Here is a 23,188-nt window from a genome sequence, read left to right on the forward strand (position 1 = left end):
ATGTGGGGATTTTTTTGGGCCTGGCTTCTTTCACTCAGGATGATGATTTTGAAGTTTTTCTATCATATAGCATTGTTGGGGGCTAATTCTGGTGTTGTGCCTTATACTGATCATTCACTACAGCCTGTAATGTACGTGTGCTGCCTGACGCACCGGTAGTCAGCATTGTCTTCAGACACGGTTGCTGCCTTGTGACTTGATAAGAGGCCTGAGTTGTTGCACATAAGCAAATGCTCTCAACTCCAATATGGAAGGCCCCCGTGGTGGGAGTCTGGAGGCCATGAGAACAAGAACAAGAAGAACTCTCCCAAGAACTGGCCCCCGATTGATGGTTGGTAGTCAATGACGGGTGAGACTCCCCGTGTGGGGGGCGACCTAAGACAGACACAACTGTGGGGGCCAGGGATGAGCCGCCGCCTGGGATTGAGACTAAGAAGCACTTCAAATGGCTGCATTGTTTTATGTTGCCTATCTCAGCCTTGGCTTTTGAGCTCTGTCTGGCACCTTAACTTTAATAACCATTAGAGGTCTGAGACCATGGGAAATTGTTCCCTTTTGAGACAACTCCGGAATTGACTGATATCGCTGCTGTGCTCAGATGCTCACATACAAGGAACTAACCTTGGGTCTGGGAGTATAAAAATAAAGTGACCGGTGCATTGGTCACTCAAGTCATTGTCATGTCCATGTGTGTCTGTGTCGTTATTTTATGTTCTGTGTCATCCCCCGTCCTGTAATTGGGCCATGTCATAGCATGTTACTTTGTAACAGTTTATTGCCAAATAGTATTCCATTGTAAGGATATACCACAGTTTGTTTATCCATTCACCAGTTGATGGCCATTTTATTGTTTGCAGTTTGGGGATACTATGAATAATGCTGCTATGAACATTCATATTCAGTCTTTTTTATTTCAGAATATTATGGCAACACAAATGTTTTGGTTACATGAATTGCTTTTGTACAGTTTGACTCAAAGTCCATCATGATATAGGGTGCATTGTACCGTTAGGTGTGAATGTACACATCCCCCTCTCCTTGCTCCCACCTGCTTCATTTCCATTGAATTTTACTACCATATGTGCACATGAGTGTTGATCTATAAGTTTCAATTTAGTAGTGAGTACATAGGGTTTTTGTTCCTCCATTCTTATGATACTTCACTTAAAATGATGGCCTCCAGTTCCATCCAGGTTGTTACAAAAAGTATTAGTTCACCATTTTTTTATGGCTAAGTAATATATACCACATTTAACATATACCACATTTTATTGATCCACTCATGTATTGATAGGCATTTGGGTTGTTTCCACATCTTTGTGTTTGTGAATTGTGCTGCTATAAACATTCAAGTGTAAGTGTCTTTTTTATAAAATGTCTTTTTTTTTCTTTGGTAAACACCCAGGTAGTGGGATTGCTGCATCCGATCGTAGTTCTACTTGTAGTTCTTTGGGGTATCTCCATACTACTTTACATAGAGATTGAACTAGTTTGCAGTCTCACCAACAGTGTATAAGTGTTTGTTTCTCTCTGCATCTGCACCAGCATCTGTTGCTCATAGACTTTTTGAAAGCCATTCTCACTGGAGTTAGGTGATATCTCATTGTGGTTTTGATTTGCATTTCCCTGATGATTCCAGACATTGAGCATTTTTTCATGTGCTTATTGGCCCTTAGTCTATGCACTTTTGAAAACCTTCTGTTCCTGTCTTTTGGACACTTTTTAATGGGGTTGTTTGATGTTTTCTTGCTGATTTACTTGAGTTCTTTGTAGAGTCTGGTTATCAGCCCTTTATCAGATGTGTAGCATACAAATATTTCCTCCCAATCTAAAGGTTGTCTATTTGCTCTATTGATTCCTTGGTTATGCAGAAGCTTTTTAATTTAATCAGTTCCCATTTATTTATTTTTGTTGTTGCTGTGATTGCCTTTAGGGTATTCTTCATAAATTCTTTGCCTAGGCTGATATCTGTAAGAGTTTTTCTGACCCCTTCTTCTAGAATTCTTATACTTCCATGCCTTAGTTTTTTAAGTCTGTTATCCATCATGAATTCATTTGTGTGAGTGGTGAGAGGTACAGATACTGTTTCAGTCTTCCACATGTGGCTATCCAATTTTCCCAGCACCATTTATTGAATAGGGATTCTTTTCCCCAGTGTATGATTTTGTCTGCTTTGTCAAAGATCAGATGGCAATATGATGATGATTTTATATCTGGGTTCTCTGTTCTGATCCATTGGTCTATGTCTCTGTTTTTATGCCAGTACCATGATATTTTGGTTACTATAGCCATATAGTATAGTTTGAAGTCTAGTGATGTGATACATCTCAATTTGTTCTTTTTGCTTAAAGTTGCTTTGGTTATTTGGGGTCTCTTCTGGTTCCATATGAAGGATAGAAGAATTATTTTTTCTGGATTTGCAAAAAAATGATTTTGATACTTTAATGGGAATTGCATTGAATCTGTAAATCACTTTGGGTAGTATAGACATTTTAACAATGTTGATTCTGCCAATCCATGAACATATGTTTTTACATTTGTTTACATCCTCTGTGATTTCCTTCCTCAGTGTTTTATAGTTCTCCCTGTAGAGGTCTTTCACCTCATTGGTTAAATATATTCCTAGGTATTTTACTTTCTTTGTTGCTATTGTGGAAAACATATTGAGGCTTTGATTTGATTCTCAGTTTGACCATTGTTGTGTATAGGAATGCTACAATTTGTGTACGTTGATTTTGTAGCCTGAGACTTTGCTGAATTTATAAATAAATTCCAGGAGTCTCTTGGCAGAATCTTTGGGATTTTCTAGCTATAAGATCATATTGTCAGCAGACAGAAATGTTTTGACCACTCTTTCTCCCTCTGGATACCCTTTATTTCCTTCTGTTGACTGATTGCTCTGATTAGGACTTCCAGCCTTATACAAGTCTTTGTGTGGATATATGTATTCATTCCTATTGGGTAGATATCAAGGAGTGGAAATGCTGGGTCATATGATAAATTTGTGTTTAACTTTTTGAGGAACCACTAAACTATTTTTCAAGGCTGCATCATTTTATATTCCCACCAGTAGTGTATGGGGTTTCTAGTGTTTCCATAATCTCACAAACCCTTTTTCTTTTCTTTTTATTATAGAGCCATTCTAGTGGGTATGAAAAGGTATCTCGTACTTTTAAGTTGCATTTCTCTAATAACTAATGATCTTAAGCATATTTCCATTTCTTTTTTGGTCATGCATATATCTTCTTTGGTAAAACATCTATTAGTCTTTTGCCCGTTTTATAATTGAGTTATTTGTCTTCTTATAAATGAGTTGTAAGGGTTCTTTATATAGTCTGGATATACGTCCTTTATCAAATATATGATTTGCAAATATTTCTCCCAGTTGTAGCTTCTTTTACTTTCATCATGGTATCTTTTTTAATGTCTTATTTTATTTTTAAATTATTTATTTATTTTTAATTGACAAATTGTAATTATACATACTTATGGGTTATAATTCGATGTTTTGATACATATCTATGCATAATTGATCCAATCAGGGTAGTGTATTTATCATTTCTTTGTGTTGAGAATACTCAAAAGCCTCTCTTTTAGCCATTTTTTAATTTTACCAATACACAATATTTTACTGTTAACCATAGTCACCTTACTTTGCAATAGAACATCAGAATTTAATCCTCCTATCAATAGTAACTTTGTACCCATTGACCAAACTCTCCCCATTTCTCTCCCTCCTCCCCTCTCCAGTCTATCCTTCTCTCCACTTCTATGATACCAGTTTTTTTAAGATTCCATATATGAATGAGATCATATAGTGTTTGTCTTTCTGTGTCTGGCTTATTTCACTTAACATGGTGTCCTCCAGGTTCATCTGTGTCATGGCAAATGACAGGGTTTCATTATTTTTATGGCTAAATAGTATTCCATTGTGTATATATACCATATTTTCTTTATCTGTTTATCCATTGATGGACACTTAGGTTGATTCTATATCTTGGCTATTGTAAACAGTGGTATATAAACATCAGAGTGCTGTTATCTCTTCAGCATACTGATTTAATTTCATTTGGACATATACCCAGTAGTGGGATTGCTGAATCATATGGTAGTTCTATTTTTAGTTTTTTTAGGAACCTCCATCCTGTTTTCCATAATGGCTGTACTAATTTACAATCCCACCAACAGTGTATAAATGTTCCTTTCTCCACATCCTACCTAATACTTGTTTTCTTTTTTCTTGTTGCTAATTGCCATTCTAACTGGAGTGAGGTGGTATCTAATTATGGTTTTCATTTGCATTTCCCTTATGATTAATGATGTTGACCATTTTTTCATATACTCGTTGGCCATTTGTATGTCTTCTTTTGAGAAATGTCTACTAAGTCATTTGCCCATTTTTTAATCAGGTTTTTTTTTTTTTTGCTAAGTTCTTTATATCTTCTAGATATTAATCCCTTTCAGATGTATAGTTTGGAAATATTTCTCCAATATTGTAGGTTGTCTCTTAACTCTGTTAATAGTTTCCTTTGCTTTACAAAAACTTTTTAGTTTGATGCGATCTCATTTGTCCATTTTTGCTTTTGTTGCCTGCCTTTGGAGTCTAATTTGAAAAATGCTTGCCCAGCACAATGTCATGAACCATTTACCCTATGTTTTCTTCTAGTAGTTTCATAGTTTGGGGTTTTACATTTAAGTCTTTAATCCATTTTGTATCAATTTTTGTATATAGTAAGAGGTATGGATCTGGTCTCATTCTTCTGCATGTACATATCCACTTTTTCTAGAACCATTTATTGAAGAGACTGCCTTTTCCCTAATGTGTATTCTTGGCACCTTTATTAAAAATCAGTTGGCTATAGCTGTGTAAATTTATTTCTAGGCTCTCTATTCTGCTTTATTAGTCTATGTGTCTCTTTTTATGCCAGTATCATGCTATTTTGGTTACTAAAAAATAAATTCAGTAAAGTTACAGGATACAAAATCAACATACGAAAATCAGTAGCATTTCTGTAAGCTAATAGTGAACTCTCTAAAAAAGAAATCAAGAAAAAAATTCTATTTACAATAGATACAAAAATATAAGATACTTAGGAATAAACTTAACCAAGGAGAGGAAAGATCTCTATACTGAAAACTACGAACTTTAATGAAAGAAATCAATTTGTTAATGGAAGGTGAACAGGGAAGGGGGGAGAAGGAGAAGGGTACGCATTTTCATGGTGGGTGCAGGGCGCACCACTAGGAGACTGGACACGTTTGAAGCTCTGGCAGAGCGGGGGGGGGGGCAGGGGCAAGATATGTAACCCTAACAATATTTGTACCCACAGAATTTGAGATAAAAAATTTTAAAAAAAGAAAGAAATCAAAGAGGACAGAAATGACTGGAAAGATATTTTTCTGGGTTGGAAGAATTAATATAGTTAAAATGGCCATACTACTAAAAGTGATCTACAGATTTAATACAATCTCTATCAAAATACCAATGACACTCTTCACAGAAATAGAAAAAAAATCCTAATATTTATATGGAACCACAAAAGATTACAAATAGCCAAAGCAATTCTGATTAAAAGTACAAGGATGGAGGTATCACACCACCTGACTTCATCTTTTGAAGCACAACAATTTTATTTTTGATGAAATCCAATTTATCAATGTTTTAAAGTTAACTTTTTTTTTGCATGTTGTGATGTAAGGGTTTAAATCTGTATTCTTATATGTGGGCATCCAATTTTCTTAGGACTATTTGTTGAAGACTATATTTTCCCTCATTAAATTTCCTTGGTACCTTTGTCCAAAATCAACTGGCCATAAATGTGTGAGTTTATTTCTGGACCTTCAATTCTGTTCCATTGATCTGTTATGTCTATCTTTATGCAAGAGATTTTAAAACTTACTACAAAGTCATTATAATCAAGATAGTAAGGTTTTGAAATCAAGAAGTCCTCCAATTTTATTCTTTTCAAGGTTATTTTGGCTATTTGTGTCCTTTGCATTTCCCTATAAATTTCAGCATTCAAATGTCCTTTTCTGGAAAAAGCCAAAATTTTGAAAGGGATTACATTGACTCTATCAATTTTGGGGAGAATTTCCATTTTAATAATGTTAAGTCTTGCAATCAGTGAACAAGAATGTTGTATTAGTCATGGTTCTCCAGAGGAATAAAACCAATGGGATGGGGGTGGCGCGTGCACACATGGGTGTGTGTGGGGAGAGAGAGAGAGATTTTAAGGAATCAACTCCCACTAGTATGGAGGCTGACAAATCCAACATCTGGAGGGTGAGTGGACAAGCTAGAGATCCAGAGAAGAGCTGATGTTGCAGTTCAAGTCTGAAGGCCATCTGCTGTAAAATTCCTTCTTGTTCAGACTTCCTCTTGGTCAGTCAGTCTTTTTGTTCTATTCAGATCTTCAACTGATTAGGTGAGACCCACTCACATTATGGAGGGCAATATGTTTTACTCAGAGTTTACCCATTTAAATGTTAATCTCACCCCAAAACAACCTCACAGAAACATCTAGAATGTTTGACCAAATAGCTGGGCACTGTGGTCCAACCAAGCTGACACATAAAATTAACAATCTCAAATATTTATTTAGTTATTTAGATCTTTAACATTTCTTTCAGCAACGTTTTGTATTTAAGTGTTAAGTTTTGAGTGTCTTTGGTTACATTTATTCCTAAGTATTGTATTCTTTTTGATGCCATTGTGGAATGGAATTATTTTCTTAATTTCATTGGTAGGCTGTCATTGATAGTACTAGTTTTTTGCTGTTGTTGTTAACTCCTTAGGATTTTCTCCCTAGAGAATCATATTATCTGCAAATAAAGACAATTTCTTTTCTTCTTCTTCAATATCAATGACTTGTACTTTTTTTTCTTACCTAATTGCACTGGTTAGAACCTTCACTACAATATTGAATAGAAGTGGTGAGAGCAAGTATATTTGCCATGTTCCTAAAACTAAGACAAAAGTATTGAATCTTTCACCATTGAGTATTAATATAATTTAGTATAGGGTTTTTGTAGGTACTCTTTACCAAGATGAGAAACTTCCTGTTTATTTTCAATTTTCTACAAGTTTTTATTAGGAACAAATATTGATTTTGTTAAATGCTTCTTCTGCATATATTGAGATAATCATAATCTTTTTTAGTTTGTTAAATGGTGAATGACATTGTTTGATTTTTTAGTATTAAACTAAGATGTCATTTCCTGGGAAAAATCCCACTCACTTATATTGTATCATCCTTTTTTATATACCATTGTAATTGATTTGCTAAAGTTTTGTTAAGAATGTTTGCATCTATGTTCATGAAGAATATTGGTCTATAGCTGTTGTATTATTCTTGCTTTAATTTTAATGTCTTTATCGGGTTTTGGTGATAATGCTGGCCTCATAGAATGAATTGGGAAGTACTTCCTCTTCATCATTTTCTGGGAGAGTTCGTATAGAACGGGTATTATTTCTTCCTTAAACATTTGATAAAATTTAGCAGTGAACCTATGATTTAATTTGATAAATGTAGCATGTGCCCTTGAAAAATCATAGGTATTCTGCTATTATTGGATGGAGGGTTCTATAAATTTCTATTAGGTCAGGTTTATTGATGATCTTCTCTATCTCCACTTATTTTCGGTCTACTTGTTCTATGAACTGTTGAGGGAGAGAATTGAAATCTCTAACTGTAATTGTGGATTTGTCTATTTCTTTTTATAATTATATCAGTTTTTACTTCATGTTTTCTGAAATTTCTACTGCCATGTACATAAATATTTGATTGTTATATCTTTTTGATTATTTGACTCCTTTTTCATTATGAAATGAGCTTCCTTATTCCTTGCAGCATTCTTTGTTCAGAAATCTATTTTGACAAATATTAATATCGACACTGGATTTTTCTTGATTTATTTTTGAAATATTTGTATCTCTGTATATACAGTGGCTTTATTCTAGGCAGCATACATCGTCATGCTTTTTTATCCAATATGACAATCTCTGCCTGTTAGTTGACATATTTAGACTATTTGCATTTAATGTGATTATTGGTATGATTGGGTTTAAATCTAGCATCTTGCTACTTGTTTTCTGTTTGTCCATATCTTCTTTATTCCGATTTCCTCTTTTTCTTCCCGTCTTTGAGTTAATTGAGTATTTTTTTAAACATTCTACTTTAATACCTTTGTTGACTTATGAATTATAAGTCTGTTATTCTTTTAGTGGCTGCTTTAGAGGTTATAGTACATTTTTAACTTATTACACTCTACCTTCAAGTGACTTTATACTACTGCATATAAACATAAGAACTTTACAGCATTTCTCTCCTTCTGGACTTTCTGCGATTGTTGTCATAAATTTTACTTCTACGTATATTATAAATGCTATATTTCATTGTTATTATTAGTGTTTAATCAGTAAATTATCTCTTAAATATATTTAAATTAGTTTTTTAAGTCTTACATATTTACCAGCATTTCTGGTGCTCTTCGTTCCTTTAGTAGATCCATATTCTATCTGATGTCATTTTTCTTCTCCCTAGAGGACTTCCTTTAACATTCCTTGTAGTGTGAGTCTACTACTGTTAAGTTCTATCAAGTCTTATTGACTGAAAATGTCATTATTTTGCCTTTTTAAACAGTATTTTGTTGGGTATAGAATTCTATATTGACAGTGTTTTCTTTCCATATTTTAAAGATGTTGGCCCACTGTCTTCTTGCTTTCAATATATCCTACAAAAAGTTATCGTTATTTTTATCTTTCTCTGCACATAGTATGTGTTTTTCCTTTGGTTGCTTTAAGATTTTTTATTTGTCAGAAAATGTATATATACACAATGGAATATTATTCAACTATAAAAGAGAGTGAAACCCTGTCATTTCCAGCAACATGGAGGACATTATGCTAAAGGAAATAAGCTGGGCACTGAAAGACAAATACCACATGATCTCATAGAAGTGGACAGGGGAATAGTGATGTCTAGAGGCTACGAAGGGAAGGAAGGAGGGGAAGATGGTCAACAGATACAAAGTTATAGTTAGATAGGAGAAATCAGTTGTGGTGTTTAATTACAGAGTAGGGTGGCTATAGCTAATAACAACGTATTTTATATTTCAAGATAGCTAGAGAAGAATGTCTTGAAAGATACCACCACAAAGAAATGATAAAGGTTTGAGATAAAAGATATGCCAACTATCCTGATTTGATCATTATATAATGTATATGTTTATTGAAGCCTCACATTGTACCCCCATAAACATGCACAATTATTATGTGTCAATTATAAACAAAATAAAAATAAACAGCAAAATAACATTTTTTAAAAGATTTTTTTGTTTGCCACTGTTTTCTAGCAATTTGATTATGTTGTATGTTATAGTTTTCTTTATGCTTCTTATATTTGGGGCTTATTGAGCTTCTCAGATCTGTGACTTTATAGTTTTCCTCAAATTTGGAAAATTTTGGTCATTGTTTCTTCAAATATTTTTTCTATTCCCTACCCTCCATTAGAGACTCCAATTATACATATATTAGATTGTATAAATGATGCTCTGTTCATTTTAAAAATTAATACATGCTATTTTTAGAGCAGTTTTAGGTTCACGGAAAACTTGACCACAAAGTCCAGAGTTCCCATGTAACACCTGTCCACACACACGTACCATCTCCCCTGCTATCTACAGCCTGCACTACAGTGCTACATTTATTATACTTGATGAATCTACCTTCAAACATCATTATTACTCACAGTCCATACTTTACATTAGGGTTCATTTCTGGTGGTGTACATTTTATGGGTTTTGACAAATGTATAATGACATGTAGCCACCATTTAAGTGTCATACAGAATAATGTGCCCTAAAAATCCTTTATTCTATGCCTATTCATCCTTCCCTCCCTGTCCCCAACGTGTGTCATCTACTGATCTTTTAACTGTCTTCATAGTTTTGCCTTTTCTAGAGTACCATGCAGCATGTATGGTACTCTAGATTGTACGGTATTTTCAGATTGGCATCTTTCACTTAGTGGTATGCATTTAAGGCTCCTCCATGTCTTCTCATGGCTTGATAGCTCATTTTTTCTTAGTTAACATACTATGTCTGGATATACCATAGTTTGCTTATCTATTCAGAAACTTACAAACTATTGATATCTTCCAAAGTGACTGTACCATTTTGCATTCCTATCAGCAATGAAAAAGAGTTCCTGTTTCTCCACATTCACACCAGAATTTGGTGCTGCATTTTTGCCTTTCTAATATATATGTACTGAGATCTCATTGCTGTTTTAATTTACAGCAATAATGAGGTATGATATTAAACATCTTTTCATTTGCTAACTTGTCATCTGTATATCTTTTTTTAAATCTTTTTATTTCAGCATATTATGGGGGTACAAGTGTTTAGGTTATGTATATTGCCCTTGCTCCACCCAAGTCAGAGCACCAAGCTTGTCCATACCCAAGATGGTGGGCACCGCACCCATTACATGTGTATATGCCCATCCTCTCCTCCCCCTTCCCATCTGCCTGACACCCAGTGAATGTTGTTGCTATATAAGAACTTAAGTGTTGATAAGTTAATACCAATTTGATGATGAGTACATGTGGTGCTTGTTTTTCCATTCTTATGATACTTCACTTAGTAAAATGGGTTCCAGCTCTATCCAGGATAATGCACAAGGTGCTATATGACTATTGTTTTTTGTGGCTGAGTAGAACTCCATGGTATACATATACCACATTTTATTAATCCACTCATGTATTGATGAGCACTTGGGTTGTTTCCACATCCTTTGCAATTGTGAATTGTGCTGGTATAAACATTCGAGTGCAGATGTCTTTTTTATAGAATAACTTTTGTTCTTTTGGGTAGATGCCCAATAATGGGATTGCTGGCTCAAATGGTAGTTCTACTTGTATCTCTTTGAGGTATCTCCATACTACTTTCCACAGAGGTTGTACTAATTTGCAGTCCCACCAGCACTGTATGAGTGTTCCTATCTCTCTTCATCCATGCCAACATTTATTATTTTGGGACTTTTTAATAAAGGCCATTCTCACCGAGGATAAGTGATATTTCATTGTGGTTTTAATTTGCATTTTCCTGATGATTAGAGATGTTGAGCATTTTTTCATGTTTGTTAGCCATTAGTCTATCTTCTTTTGAAAAGTTTCTGTTCATGTTCTTTGCTCACTTTTTAATAGGGTTGTTTGATTTTTTTTCTTGCTGAATTTCTTGAGTTCTAGTTCTATATATATTCTAGTTATCAGCCCTTTATTGGATGTGTAACATTCGAATATTTTCTCCCATTTGTAGGTTGTTTGCTCTCATGATAGTTTTCTTGGCTGTGTAGAAGCTTTTTAATTTGATCAGGTAGCATTTATTTTTGTTGTTGCTGTGATTGCCTTTGGGGTCTTCTTCATAAATTCTTTGCCTAGGCCAATGTCTAGAAGAATTTTTCCAAAATTTTCTTCCAGAATTCTTATAGTTTCACACCTTAGGTTTAAGTCTGTTATCTACCATGAGTTGATTTTTGTGAGAGGTGAAAGGTGCAGATCCTGTTTCAGTCTTCTATATGTGGCTATCCAGTTTTCCCAGTACCATTTATTGAATAAGGATGCTTTTCCCCAGTTTATGTTTTTGTCTGCTTTGTCAAAGATTAGATGGCTATATGAGAGTGGTTTTATATATGGGTTCTCAATTCTGTTCCATTGGTCTGTGTCTTTGTTCTTGTGCTAGTGTTATGCTGTTTTAGTTACTCTAGCCTTGTAGTATAACTTGAAATCTGGTAAACTGATGCCTCCCAATTTGTTCTTTTTGCTTAAGATTGCTTTTGCTCTATCTATGGGGTCTTCTCTGGTTCCATACGAAGCATAGAATTATTTTTTCTATATCTGTGAAAAATGATGTTGGTATTTTAATAGGGATTGCATTGAATCTGTAGATCACTTTGGGTAATATAGATATTTTTAAAATGTTGATTCTGTCAACCCATGAGCATAGTATGGTTTTCCACCTGTTTACATCCTCTGCTATTTCTTTCCTTGGTGTTTCATAGTTGTCCCTATAAAGGTCTTTTACTTCCTTAGTTAAATATATTCCTAGGTGTTTTACTTTCTTTGTTGCTATTGTGAAGGGTATTGAGTCTTTGATTTGGTTGTCAGTTTGACAGTTGTTGGCATATAGAATTTGCTGGCTACTGATTTCTGTACATTGATTTTGTAACCTAAGACTTTGCTGAATTTGTCTATCAATTCCAGTAGTCTCACAGCAGAATCTTTGGAGTTTTCTAGATATAAGATCATATCGTCAGCAAAGAGTGATAGTTTGACCTCTTCTGCCCCCATTTGGATGCCCTTGATTTCTTTCTCTTGTCTGATTGCTCTGGCTAGGACTTCCAGCACTATGTTGAATAGAATGATGATACAGGGCAACCTTCTCTGGTTCTTTTCTAAGTGGGAATGATTTCAGTTTTTCCCCGTTCAGTGTGACATTGCCTGTGGGTTTGCCATATATGGCTTGTATCATTTTTAGGTAAGTCTCATCTATGTCTATTTTGTTAAGTGTTCTTATCATAAAAGGCTGCTGAATATTATTAAATGCTTTTCTGCATCTATTGAGAGGATCATATGATCTTTGTTTTTGCTTCTATTTATGTGGTGAATTACATTTATAGATTTGTGTATATTGAACCATTCTTGCATCTCTGGGATGAAGCCCACTTGGTTGTGATGGATTATTTTTTTTTTTTATAAGCACCTGAATTTGGTTTGCTAGGATTTTGTTGGGAATTTTTCCATCTATATTCATAAGGGATGCCATCTGTATATCTTGTTTGGTGGGGTGTCTGTTAAAGTCTTTGACAAATTGTTGAATCAGGTTGTTAATTTTCTTATGGTTAAGTTTTAAGATTTCTTTGTGTATTTTGGATAACATCCCTTTTTTAGATATGTCTTTTGCAAATATGTTCTTCTAGTCTACAGCTTGTCTTATCATTTTCATGATAGTGTCTTTCACAAAGCTGACGTTTTTAATTTTAATGAAGTTCAGCTTATCAATTATGTTTTCATATATTGTGCTTTTTGTGTTGTATCTAAAAAGTCATTGCCATATCTAAAATCATATAGGTTTCCTCCTACATTATCTTCTAGGAGTTTTATAATTTTATATTTTACATTTAGTTCTAGATCCATCTTGAATAAATTTTTTGAAAAGTATGAATATAAGGTCTATCTAGATTTATTTTTTTATTTTTAGAGACAGGGTCTCACTCTGTCACCTAGGTTGCAGTACAGTGACATGATCGTAGTTCATTATAACCTTGAACTCGGGGGCTCAAGTAAAGTGACGCTTCTGCCTTAGTCTCCCAAGTAGCTAAGATTACAGGCCTGTGCCACCATGCTCAGCTGTTTTTTGTTTGTTTTTGTTTTGTTGTATTTTGTTTACTTTTGTAGACAAGGGTCTTGCTCTGTTGTCCAGGCTGATCTCAAACTCCTGGCCTCAAGCAATTTTCCTGCCTCCGACTCTCAAAGTGCTGGGATCAGCATAGGTGTGAGCCACCATGCCCAGCCTAGATTTATTTTTTTCCACATGATGCCCAAGTATTTCAACATTTGTTAAAAGCATTGGCTTTTCTCCATTCTAGTGCCTTTGCTCCTTAGTCAAAAGCAGTTGAATATTTATGTGGATCTGTTTCTGGGCTCTATTCTATTCCACTGATCTATTTGTCTATTCTTTCACCAATAGCACACAGTCTCAATTATTGTAACTTTATAGTAAGCCTTGATGTAATGTCTGCCCTCCACTTTGTTCTTCTCCTTCAATATTTTGTTGGCTATTCTGGGTCCTTTATCTCTCCATATGAACTTTAGAATAAGTCTGTTGATATGTACAAAAAAAAACTTACTAAAATTTTAATTGAGATTGTATTCAATCTATAGATCAACTTGGGAAGAATGGACATTCGGCAATATTAAATCTTCCCATCCATGAACATGAACTATCTCTCCATTTCGTTAGTTCTTTATGGATATCTCTCATTTGAGTTTTATAGTTTTCCTCATATAGCTCTTGTACATATTTTGTTATATTTATACCTAAGTATTTCCATTTGGGGGGTGTTAATGTAAATGGTAATATATTTGTAATTTCAAATTCTACTTGTTCATTGCTGACATATAGGAAAGTGATGGTCTTTTGTATTATACATTAACCTTGTGTAACCTTGCAATTATCACTTGTTAGTTCTAGGAGTTTTTTGTGTTAGTGGTAGTTCTTTTGGATTTTTTCCATAGACAAAGATAGGTTTTTTTGTTTGTTTGTTTTTTGTTTTTGAGACAGAGTCTCACTTTCTTGCCCAGGCTAGAGTGCCGTGGTGTCAGCCTAGCTCACAGCAACCTCAAACTCCTGGGTTCAAGCAATCCTTCTGCCTCATCCTCCTGAGTAGCTGGGACTACAGGCATGTGCCACCATGCCCGGCTAATTTTTTCTATATATTTTTAGTTGTCCAACTAATTTCTTTCTATTTTCAGTAGAGACAGGGTCTCACTCTTGCTCAGGCTGGTTTCAAACTCCTGACCTTGAGCGATCTGCCCGCCTCTGCCTACCAGAATGCTAGGATCACAGGTATGAGCCACCGCGCCCAGCCAAAGACAGTTTTATTTCTTCCTTCCTTTCCCCTCCTCTCCCCTCCCCTCCTCTCCTCTCCCCTCCTCTCCTCTCTCCTCCTCTCCTCTCTTTTCTTTTCTTTCTTTTTTTTTTTTTTTTTTTTGAGACAGAGTCTCACTCTGTTGCCAGGGCTAGAGTGCCATGGCATCAGCCTAGCTCACAGGAACCACAAACTCCTGGGCTCAAGCAATCCTCCTACCTCAGCCTCATGAGTAGCTGAGACTACAGGCATATACCACCATGCCTGGCTAATTTTTTTTATATTTTAATAGAGATAGGTTCTCCCTCTTACTTGGCTGATGTCAAACTCCTGACTTCAAGTGATCCTCCTGCCTCAGCCTCCCAGATTGCTAGGATTATAGGCATGAGCCACCACACCTGGCCTATTCTTTTTTTTCTTGTTTTGTCTTATTGTAGTAGCTAGGACTTCCAGTATGATGTTGAAAAACTGGTGAGCGGAGACATCCTTGCCTTGTTTCTGATCTTAGTGGGAAAGCTTCTAGTTTCTCACCATTGAGAATTGGTTTCTATGACTCACTTTAGGGGAAGAAAGAAAGGCAGGAGACAGGAGGACAGGAAAAGTTCAAAGAGACCTTGTTTCTGAGGCATTCCCTTTTTTCAGTTCAAAGTACTCAGCATGCCAAGGTGCCATACTTTGTGGTATTGTGTTCTGAGCCCTGACACTGCTCCATAAATAAGGTATTTTTTCCTCTGGCTTCTTTCAAGACTTTATCTTTGTTTTCTGAAATTTAAATATAATTTCCTTCATGTAGGGTTTTTTTTTTTTTTTTTTGCATTTATTCTGCTTGATGTTCTCTGAGCATCCTGTATCTGTGGTTTGGTATCTGACATTACTTTGGGAGAAATTCTCTTCTCAGTCATTATTGCCACAAATATTTCTTTTTCTTTCTTCTCTTTCTGATATCCACATTATGCATATATTACATCTTCTGTAGTTGTCACAAAGTTCTTGGATATTCTATTCTATTTTTTTCCTGCTCATTTTTCTCTTTGCTTTTAAGTTTGGGTAGTTTCAATTGTCATATCCTCAAGTTCAAGGATTCTTTTCTTAACCATGTCCAGTCTACTAATGAGCCCATCAAAGGCATTCTTCATTTCTGTTACAGAACTCCTGACATCAAGTGACCCTCCCATGAAGCTACCTGCATGGCAGACCAGAACCCAGAAGTCTGCTCTGTCCATTTTTTAAATTATTTTTTCTCTGTGGTTCATTTTGTCTCCAGATAGTTGCTATGGTCATGTCTTCACTTTCACTAATGTTTTCTTTTTCTGCAATGTCCAATGTGTCAATAATCCCATCCAGTGTATTTTTCATCTCAGGTGTTGTGTTTTCACCTCCAGAGGTTTGACTCAGATCTTTTTATATCTTCCATGTCTCTACTTAACATTTTTTATCTTTTCTTTAGGTTTTTGAACACATGAAATATAGTTATAATAAGTGTCCTAATGTACTTATCTGCTAATTCTAACATCTCTGTTAATTTCAGGTTGGTTTCAACTTTTTTATTATTCTCCTTATTATGACTCATATTATCCTGCCTGTTTGTATAACTGGAATTTTTTTATAGTATGTCAGACATTGATAATTTTGCCCTGTTGAGGGTTGGACATATTTTATTTGTATTAAATATTCTTGAATTTTTCCTAGAGTGCATTTAACATATTGAAAACAGATTGATACTTTATATGTTGTTCTTTTAATATTTGTTAGCTGGGATCAGAACAGCATTTAGTCTGTAGATAATTATTCCTCACTATTGAGGCAAGACTCAACCCAGTGCCCCAGGAATTATAATATTTTCCAGTCTGTCTGGTGGGAGCAGGCATTGTTTCAAATCCCGTGTGCACTCTACATACTCCTTCTAATCCTGCCTAGTTCTTTCTCCAGCCTCAGGTAGCATACACAGGTGCTGATCGGTAAGTACTCTGTGGCCACTCAAGGGAGTCCCTCTGCATATCTCTAAGTTCTCTCTTTGCAGCTTTTTCTTCTCTAGTACTTGTCCCTGAAAGCCCTCCTGGTTTTCAGTTCCCTCAGTTAGCTTCATGTCCCCAATTCAAGGTGTTTTTCAGGATCCACCCAGGTTTTCTTCCCCATGCCATGGCTGAAAACTCTTGTAAGTCAGTAAGCTGGTGCAAGTGTAGGACTCACACCAGTGTCTCATTTCTCAAGGGGACACTTCTTTGTTACAGACTGATATCTAATATCTTGAAAACTGTTCTTTGACATATTTTTCCAGTTTTTTTAGTTATCTGGGGCCAGAGAGTAAATCCAGTTTTTATTATGACATCTTGGCTGGAAGCAGAAGTCTTGAAAATGTCGACAGAGGTTCCAAGCCTCACTGCAGAGACTGTTTATCCCTATCACTGTGCGGTGACCTTTCTGGGGTCTCTACTGAATATTCTCCACTGAAAACATCTAGTTCTTCCTCCCTGGCTGTTCTGAACACAAACTGCCCTGGGTGAGCTCTCAGAATTGTCCAACTTACTGCTCCCTGGTAGTGTTTTCCTGGTCTCATGGTATTTCTGTACTTGGGTGGCTTAGTAGTCAGAAACAAACTCAAGGACAAGTTGCAGATGTCTGCAACTATTTCTCTACACAGCTCTCTCTTCTTTGGTACTTCACCTGTCAAATTCTGGGTGCCTTGGCCTCCCCAAACTTCAATCTCTGTATTCTCAACTCACTATAAACTCTGGGTTCTGCTTGGGTCTTCTTTTCCTGCTCTGAGGTCTGGAAAGTTACTCCAGGCAGAAAGAAGAGGGGATCATAGGGTCTATCTCACTTGTTTCCTTCTTTCAGGGATTATAGTCCTGTGCTGCCTGCTATCCAGTGTTTAAAAACAGTTGTTTCATTTATTAGTTCAGTTTTCTTGTTGTTTACTATAAGAATATGGGAGTGCAAGTCCAGTACAAGTTTCTCCATCATAGTAGAAGCAGAAGCCTCCATTGTAACTCTTTGTAATGACAAAATGCAAGTCATAATATTGAAAGTGCTTTTTTTCAAATTAGTATGTCCCACCTTCACCAAAGAGGGCTTGGCCCTTGTTTGAGAATCACTCATTCAATGAAACTCAGATTCAAAGCCTTTAACTCAACATTTATTCAAACATTTTATAAACCATATTGTGTCCCAGGGACAGTGCTCAGTTCTGAATGTACAGAGATGGGTGAGACAGCATTACTGCCTTAAGGATTTCACTATCCAAATGAGCACCTCATCAAATGATTATAAATCTGGTAAGCGCAGTGATAGAGATAATGAGGCAAGGGCGGGGCGGGAGGGGAACAGGGCACTGAATCCAGCTTAGAGACAGGTGGAAGGCTGTCAGGGATTGCTTCCGGAGCTGACATTTAAGCTGAATCTTTAAAGAGGGGAAGCCATTCACCAGTTTGAGAAAGACATGAGGCAGACAGGGCACAAAGTTATGCCTGAGAATGACAGGCCATTTGAGGTTGCTGAAGCAAAAATTGCCACAGAAGGAGAGGCAGGGAATAGAGCTGGCGAGGCGGAGAGAAGTCAGGACATGAGGGCCTTTTTGCCATGCTGGGGAGCTGAGTCTTTTATGTAACATTGCATGGCGCTGGCAGTGTGCATGCTCGTCTCAGCACAGCACGCAGCAGCAGGTATTATTAGATGATGATCTTGAAAGCAAATCTGAGAAACCGCAAAACTCTGAGCGGAGCCAAAATCCCTTAGGCTCTGAGGTTCCAGAAAGTTATCTGACTCCTCTGCCCCTTTGCAAATTCAGCTAAGATGTGTGGCAGTGGTGATCAGCCAACCTGGAGGTGCTGCTTCCATGGCCGTTGGCTACGCCTCTAAGCTTGAACCTATGGCTGGAGAATAGGAAGGAGGGGGAGGGAGTGAGGGGGAAAGAGAGAGTGGGACAGAGAGAGAAAAAAAAGAGAGGAACGTACACCTAGCTTGGGGCTCGATTGACGGGCTAGATCCTGAATCCCTTTAACCCAAGAAGATGATTTCTGGAGTGGAAGAGGAATATGACTTTCTACCAGAAAACTCTGCAAACACTTGGGCAACCAGACCACAAGGCTGAGTGTCTGGGGGCTCCCTCCCTCCCCAGTATAGGGATCTCAGGAGCAGGGTCTCCTGTCTGAACTTGTGCCAGGATTCAGACATAAGTCTATTTGTCTGAGGATTTCTCCTCCGGAGAAAGAATCCATCCAGAAGGAAAAGGAAATCCCACCTGATGAGCTCAACCTGTAACAAGACTGAATCCTCTGCAGGGCAGAGAGTCTGAAAATAAAATGCGAATGAGTAAATCACCAGGGCACGAGTTGTGCTGGTCAGGTATTCCATCAGCAGGTGTAACATGAAGAAGGAGACGAAGGTGTTCTTTCTTCCTTGCTTTGAAACAGAACATAAATCAGCTTCATAAACAGAACATAAATTCACTCCTTGAGGCTTCAGGCACTGGGCTGTAGTGAGAAAGGTAACACCGTGGGCTGCTCAGAGGAAGTGGAAGGGCTGCTAGATGAGGTGACCCACACAGATGCCCTGCAGTGGCCCCAGACAGGAGCAGTCATGCCAAACACATGTGAGACATGACCTAGAACCCCAGAAATATCTTGGGGGTTATTTGTCATGGGCTGAGGTTCCACATGCATTGGTAGAAGCAAGAGCTAGGGAAATTTGGATTATGACTGTTAATGGCACCTAGTTATGTGGGTGAGACCTAGGGAAAAGTTTAGTTCAACTAGGAAAGTATGAAATATAGGTTCTTCCATGGAATAGCTAGCAAAATAACAGCTGACCCTTCCCTGCAGAAGTCCAATCTTGAGACCTTTGATCAGTTGAAACTTTTTCTCTTGAATTCTCCCTCCTGTAGCAAGTTTCATGAGCCCTAAATGCCCTTCTTTGCTCAAGTTAGGGCAGGGGTCCTTCCTAGACCCTTATCTCTACACATGGCCATCTCGTGCCAATTAAGTCCTGTGAGCAACCTCTGCCGCCAAGCACCAGGGGTAGGTGCAGAGGTGCCCGTCTCAGCAAAAGAGGGAGGAGATAAAGGGAGGCATCAAGGCCTCTGTGCCAAGGTAGCACCAAGACAGATACTGAGACAAAAAGGTGTAAAGACACTAAGCACAAACAGCTATTTTAGTTTCTACTGTATGGTTTTCAGTGTTTTCCAAATTATCTATAGGAAAAGGTAAATGTTACTTTTTTCAAAACCAAATGTAAAAAGTACAAGTAAAAACATGTTTTCACTAGCTACATGTACATGGCTCCTCTGAGTTTTATGTGCTTTCCCATACGGTCACTCCTCAGGCATTCAAACTTTATTACATAATAAACAGGAGTCATAGAGGGCAACCATCCTGGTTGGGACAGAGGCAGTTGTACTATGCAGAAAATATGAAAAGGAGGAATAGTTAAGCACTGCCAAATTGGACCAACCTATACTTTGTGGGGCCCCCTCAGGGACAAGGACACTGTCGTAGGAGACAGACGTTAACATATTTTCCCACCTCCACTAAATCTTGGCTCATCCAGCGTGAGTGATTGACAGCCCCCAAAGGCAGTTGGGCAGCTATATGAAAGAGGGGTCCACAGAGAGAGGCCTCCCCCACCTGTTGCTCGTTTCTTTATCACTTCACATGCATAGGGGTCCCTAAGCCCCAAGAGAGGGGTCAAGTGCAAATCTGGTAAACCAAGAAGCCCTTGCAGTTGTCAACTTAATTAGCCTTCAGGAAAAATATATGGCTATATGAGCACAGTGGAGTTGCTATAGAGACAGGCACAGGAGGCGCATTTAGAACAGGGCCTCATCACATCACCCGATAAAAATAAGACCCAGGCTTTTTAATAGAATGAATTACTTAAGTTTTATATTTAACAGGGGACGACACCATGGCTATTACTGGTTTTCAGAACATTTTAGGAATCTGGGCTGCCTGCTTCTGCATATGTTAACAGCCATCACAACATATGCTCTGGTGGATGGCAATTAAGAACTGGAAGCCCACGTGTCTCTTGAGATGAGAGATGGCTCTTCTTACTCTGGGCTTGTCCTTATTTCATTGGATGAGAGATTTTCAATGTGTTTCAGAGAAAGGTCTGGGGAAGAGTTATGTGTGCTCTGCACTGGGCCTTTTGCATATATTATTGCTAATCACAGTAACAACACTAGGCAATAATAATCTCATTTTGCAGGTGAAATAAATGAGGCTCAGAGAAGTCCAAAACATTCCCAGATCGCACAGCGAATATGTGGTGGAGTTGGGATTCAAATCCAGGCATCCTCTTTCCAAAGTCATTGCTTTATAAGACATCAACTACAACCTCTCCATAGACAGGAACCTGGGGTGAGGTGAGTCTAAAGAGATTTACCATTTTTATTGTTATATATCATGGACCTTGTTACAGTTTAGTCTTTCTCCTAAGGTTGTCCCTAAGTGAATGAGTTCAAAGAAATATTCCACAGAGGTTCTGAACTCTGCTAATGAGCACCTCTGCAATTATCGACAGCGAGTGTTAATTTGAGACTAACTTCTCCTTACTATCCAACATGCTTCTGGCTGCCTCTTCCCTAAGCCAGAGCAACAAGCATAGTTAAGAGAAGTTTCCAAACTGAACATCACTGAGAAAGTGCCCCCTCTGCTCTTGCATCCATGAAAGGTTAATCATATGAATCAAGCTGGAAAGCCAAAGTGAAGTTCTTTTTGTTGACAATTTTTTCTTTGGATTATTCATGACCTTCCTACTCTGCAGAAAGATGTCTCCAAAACCTCCTTTTCTTTTTTAAAACAATTTTCCAACAAAGGCCTACACAGTAGACTCAATCTGTGCCCCAAGGCTCCAATCTTTCCTTATTGTGGGAAATGGTGGTGCTGGTGAGTTGGGCCTGAGGCAGTGGTGGTGATGGGGAGAGGAGAGACAGGAGGCTGGCGGTGAGGGCAGTAGTGACAGCAGTGCTTACACCGTCCCCACTCAGTTCACCCACTAAGTGTACCGACAGGAGATGTCTGGGCGTCACAGGATCTGAGAAAGCCTGTCTAGGACAACACTGAAATACAGACGTTCTAACCAAAGCATCAAGCCAATGAACAAGGCAAAGGGGCAGAGAGCAGGTAGAAGCCACAGATCAGAGACCAAGACGCAGGCCAGAGCAGAAGGTTTAGAATCAGAGGGACGGTAGTGGTGCCTCAGAAGGGTCCCTGAGTGGTAGAACTTGCCCTAGGAGCTTTCTGGGCTGCCTGCAGCCTGCAGTGTGGCGTGGAGTGGAGCTGAGGAAGCTGTTCACTGGAACCAGCTCCCCCTCCCCCATGTTCAAACCCATCCCTCCTACCTCTGCCACCACCCTCACACACACCCAGCCCCCACACCATCAGTGCCGCTGTCCCACCAACAGATTAAGACCTGGATTGAAAGACAAGGAAATGAGATTTCAAACTCAAGTTAATTCCCCATTTGACCTTTGTAATTTATTTCACCCTCAGAGACATACTTCCTTCTTTCTAATATTTGCACAGCAATTTGTTGGGGTTTTTTTCTTTTTGAAGCTTTTAAAATAATTATTCTAGACTGCATGTGGTGGTTCACGTAATTCCAAAATTTGGGGAAGCTAAGGCAGGAGGATTGCTTAAAGCCAGGAGTTTGAGATCAGTTTGAGCAACATAGCAAGACCCCATCTCTACAAAAAAATTTTCAAAATTAGCTGGTTACAGTAGCTATAGTCACAGTTACTCAAGAAGCTGAGGCAGGAGAATTGCTTGAGCCCAGGGATTGGAGACTCTACTGCACTCCAGCCTGGGTGACAGAGCAAAATCCTGTCTCTGAAAAAATAGTAATAATAATTTTTTTTACTTCAGTGAAACATATAATTTACTTAAAAATAATATGGAAAAAGAAAATTGGGGTGTAGGAATAACTTCTTCACAGAAATATTCTTACTGTAATATCAGCCTAGCAAAAGTTGTCTGCAAATGCAGAAATTCCCATGTGCAGCAAAGACACTTGATAAGTATTTTTCTTAACAAATGAATCATTTTGTGCTATTGAAATAATTCGATGATGTGCCGCTAGCGTGGAGCTAAGCAGACTCCATGGGCCAGCCTGGAAATCTAACTTCTGCTACAAGCAACAGGCACGCACAGGCTTTGGACTCGGGCAGATGCTCTGAATTTTGGCTTTGCCACTCATGAGCTATGGTAACTCACACAAGTCATTTAACCTCTCTAAGCCTCAGCTTCCTCATCTGTAAAATAATATCAGTCTCATGCCAAGGATAAGCCCAGGGAGGAAAATGGCCAGTGGGCTGTCAAAGGCCAGACATAACTTTGACCCTGGGTGACCAGGATGGTGAGCAGGGCAAGCTGGACTTTAAACACTTTCTCCCTCCACAGTCCTACGGCTCCCTGTGCTCTCCTAAAAGGGTTTGGCCCTTCCCCCTCAATTGTGAGCTCTTTCCATGAAAAGGTCTCAAGAGTAACTGGCAAGCTACTGTCATCACCTGCCACCATGCCTTCTCCCATCCATCTTTACCCT

The 23,188-nt window shown here is 37.9% G+C and overlaps 1 protein-coding gene across 1 annotated transcript in view; it reads right to left on the minus strand.

Annotated features, from left to right (window-relative positions):
• Window positions 1-23,188, minus strand: part of NDUFA9 (NADH:ubiquinone oxidoreductase subunit A9) — a 449,537-nt gene that overhangs the window by 188,208 nt on the left and 238,141 nt on the right. The gene's annotated exons all lie outside the window — the stretch shown is intronic.

This window comes from Microcebus murinus, chromosome 10, assembly GCF_040939455.1.
Source record: "Microcebus murinus isolate Inina chromosome 10, M.murinus_Inina_mat1.0, whole genome shotgun sequence".
Classification (NCBI taxonomy): domain Eukaryota; kingdom Metazoa; phylum Chordata; class Mammalia; order Primates; family Cheirogaleidae; genus Microcebus; species Microcebus murinus.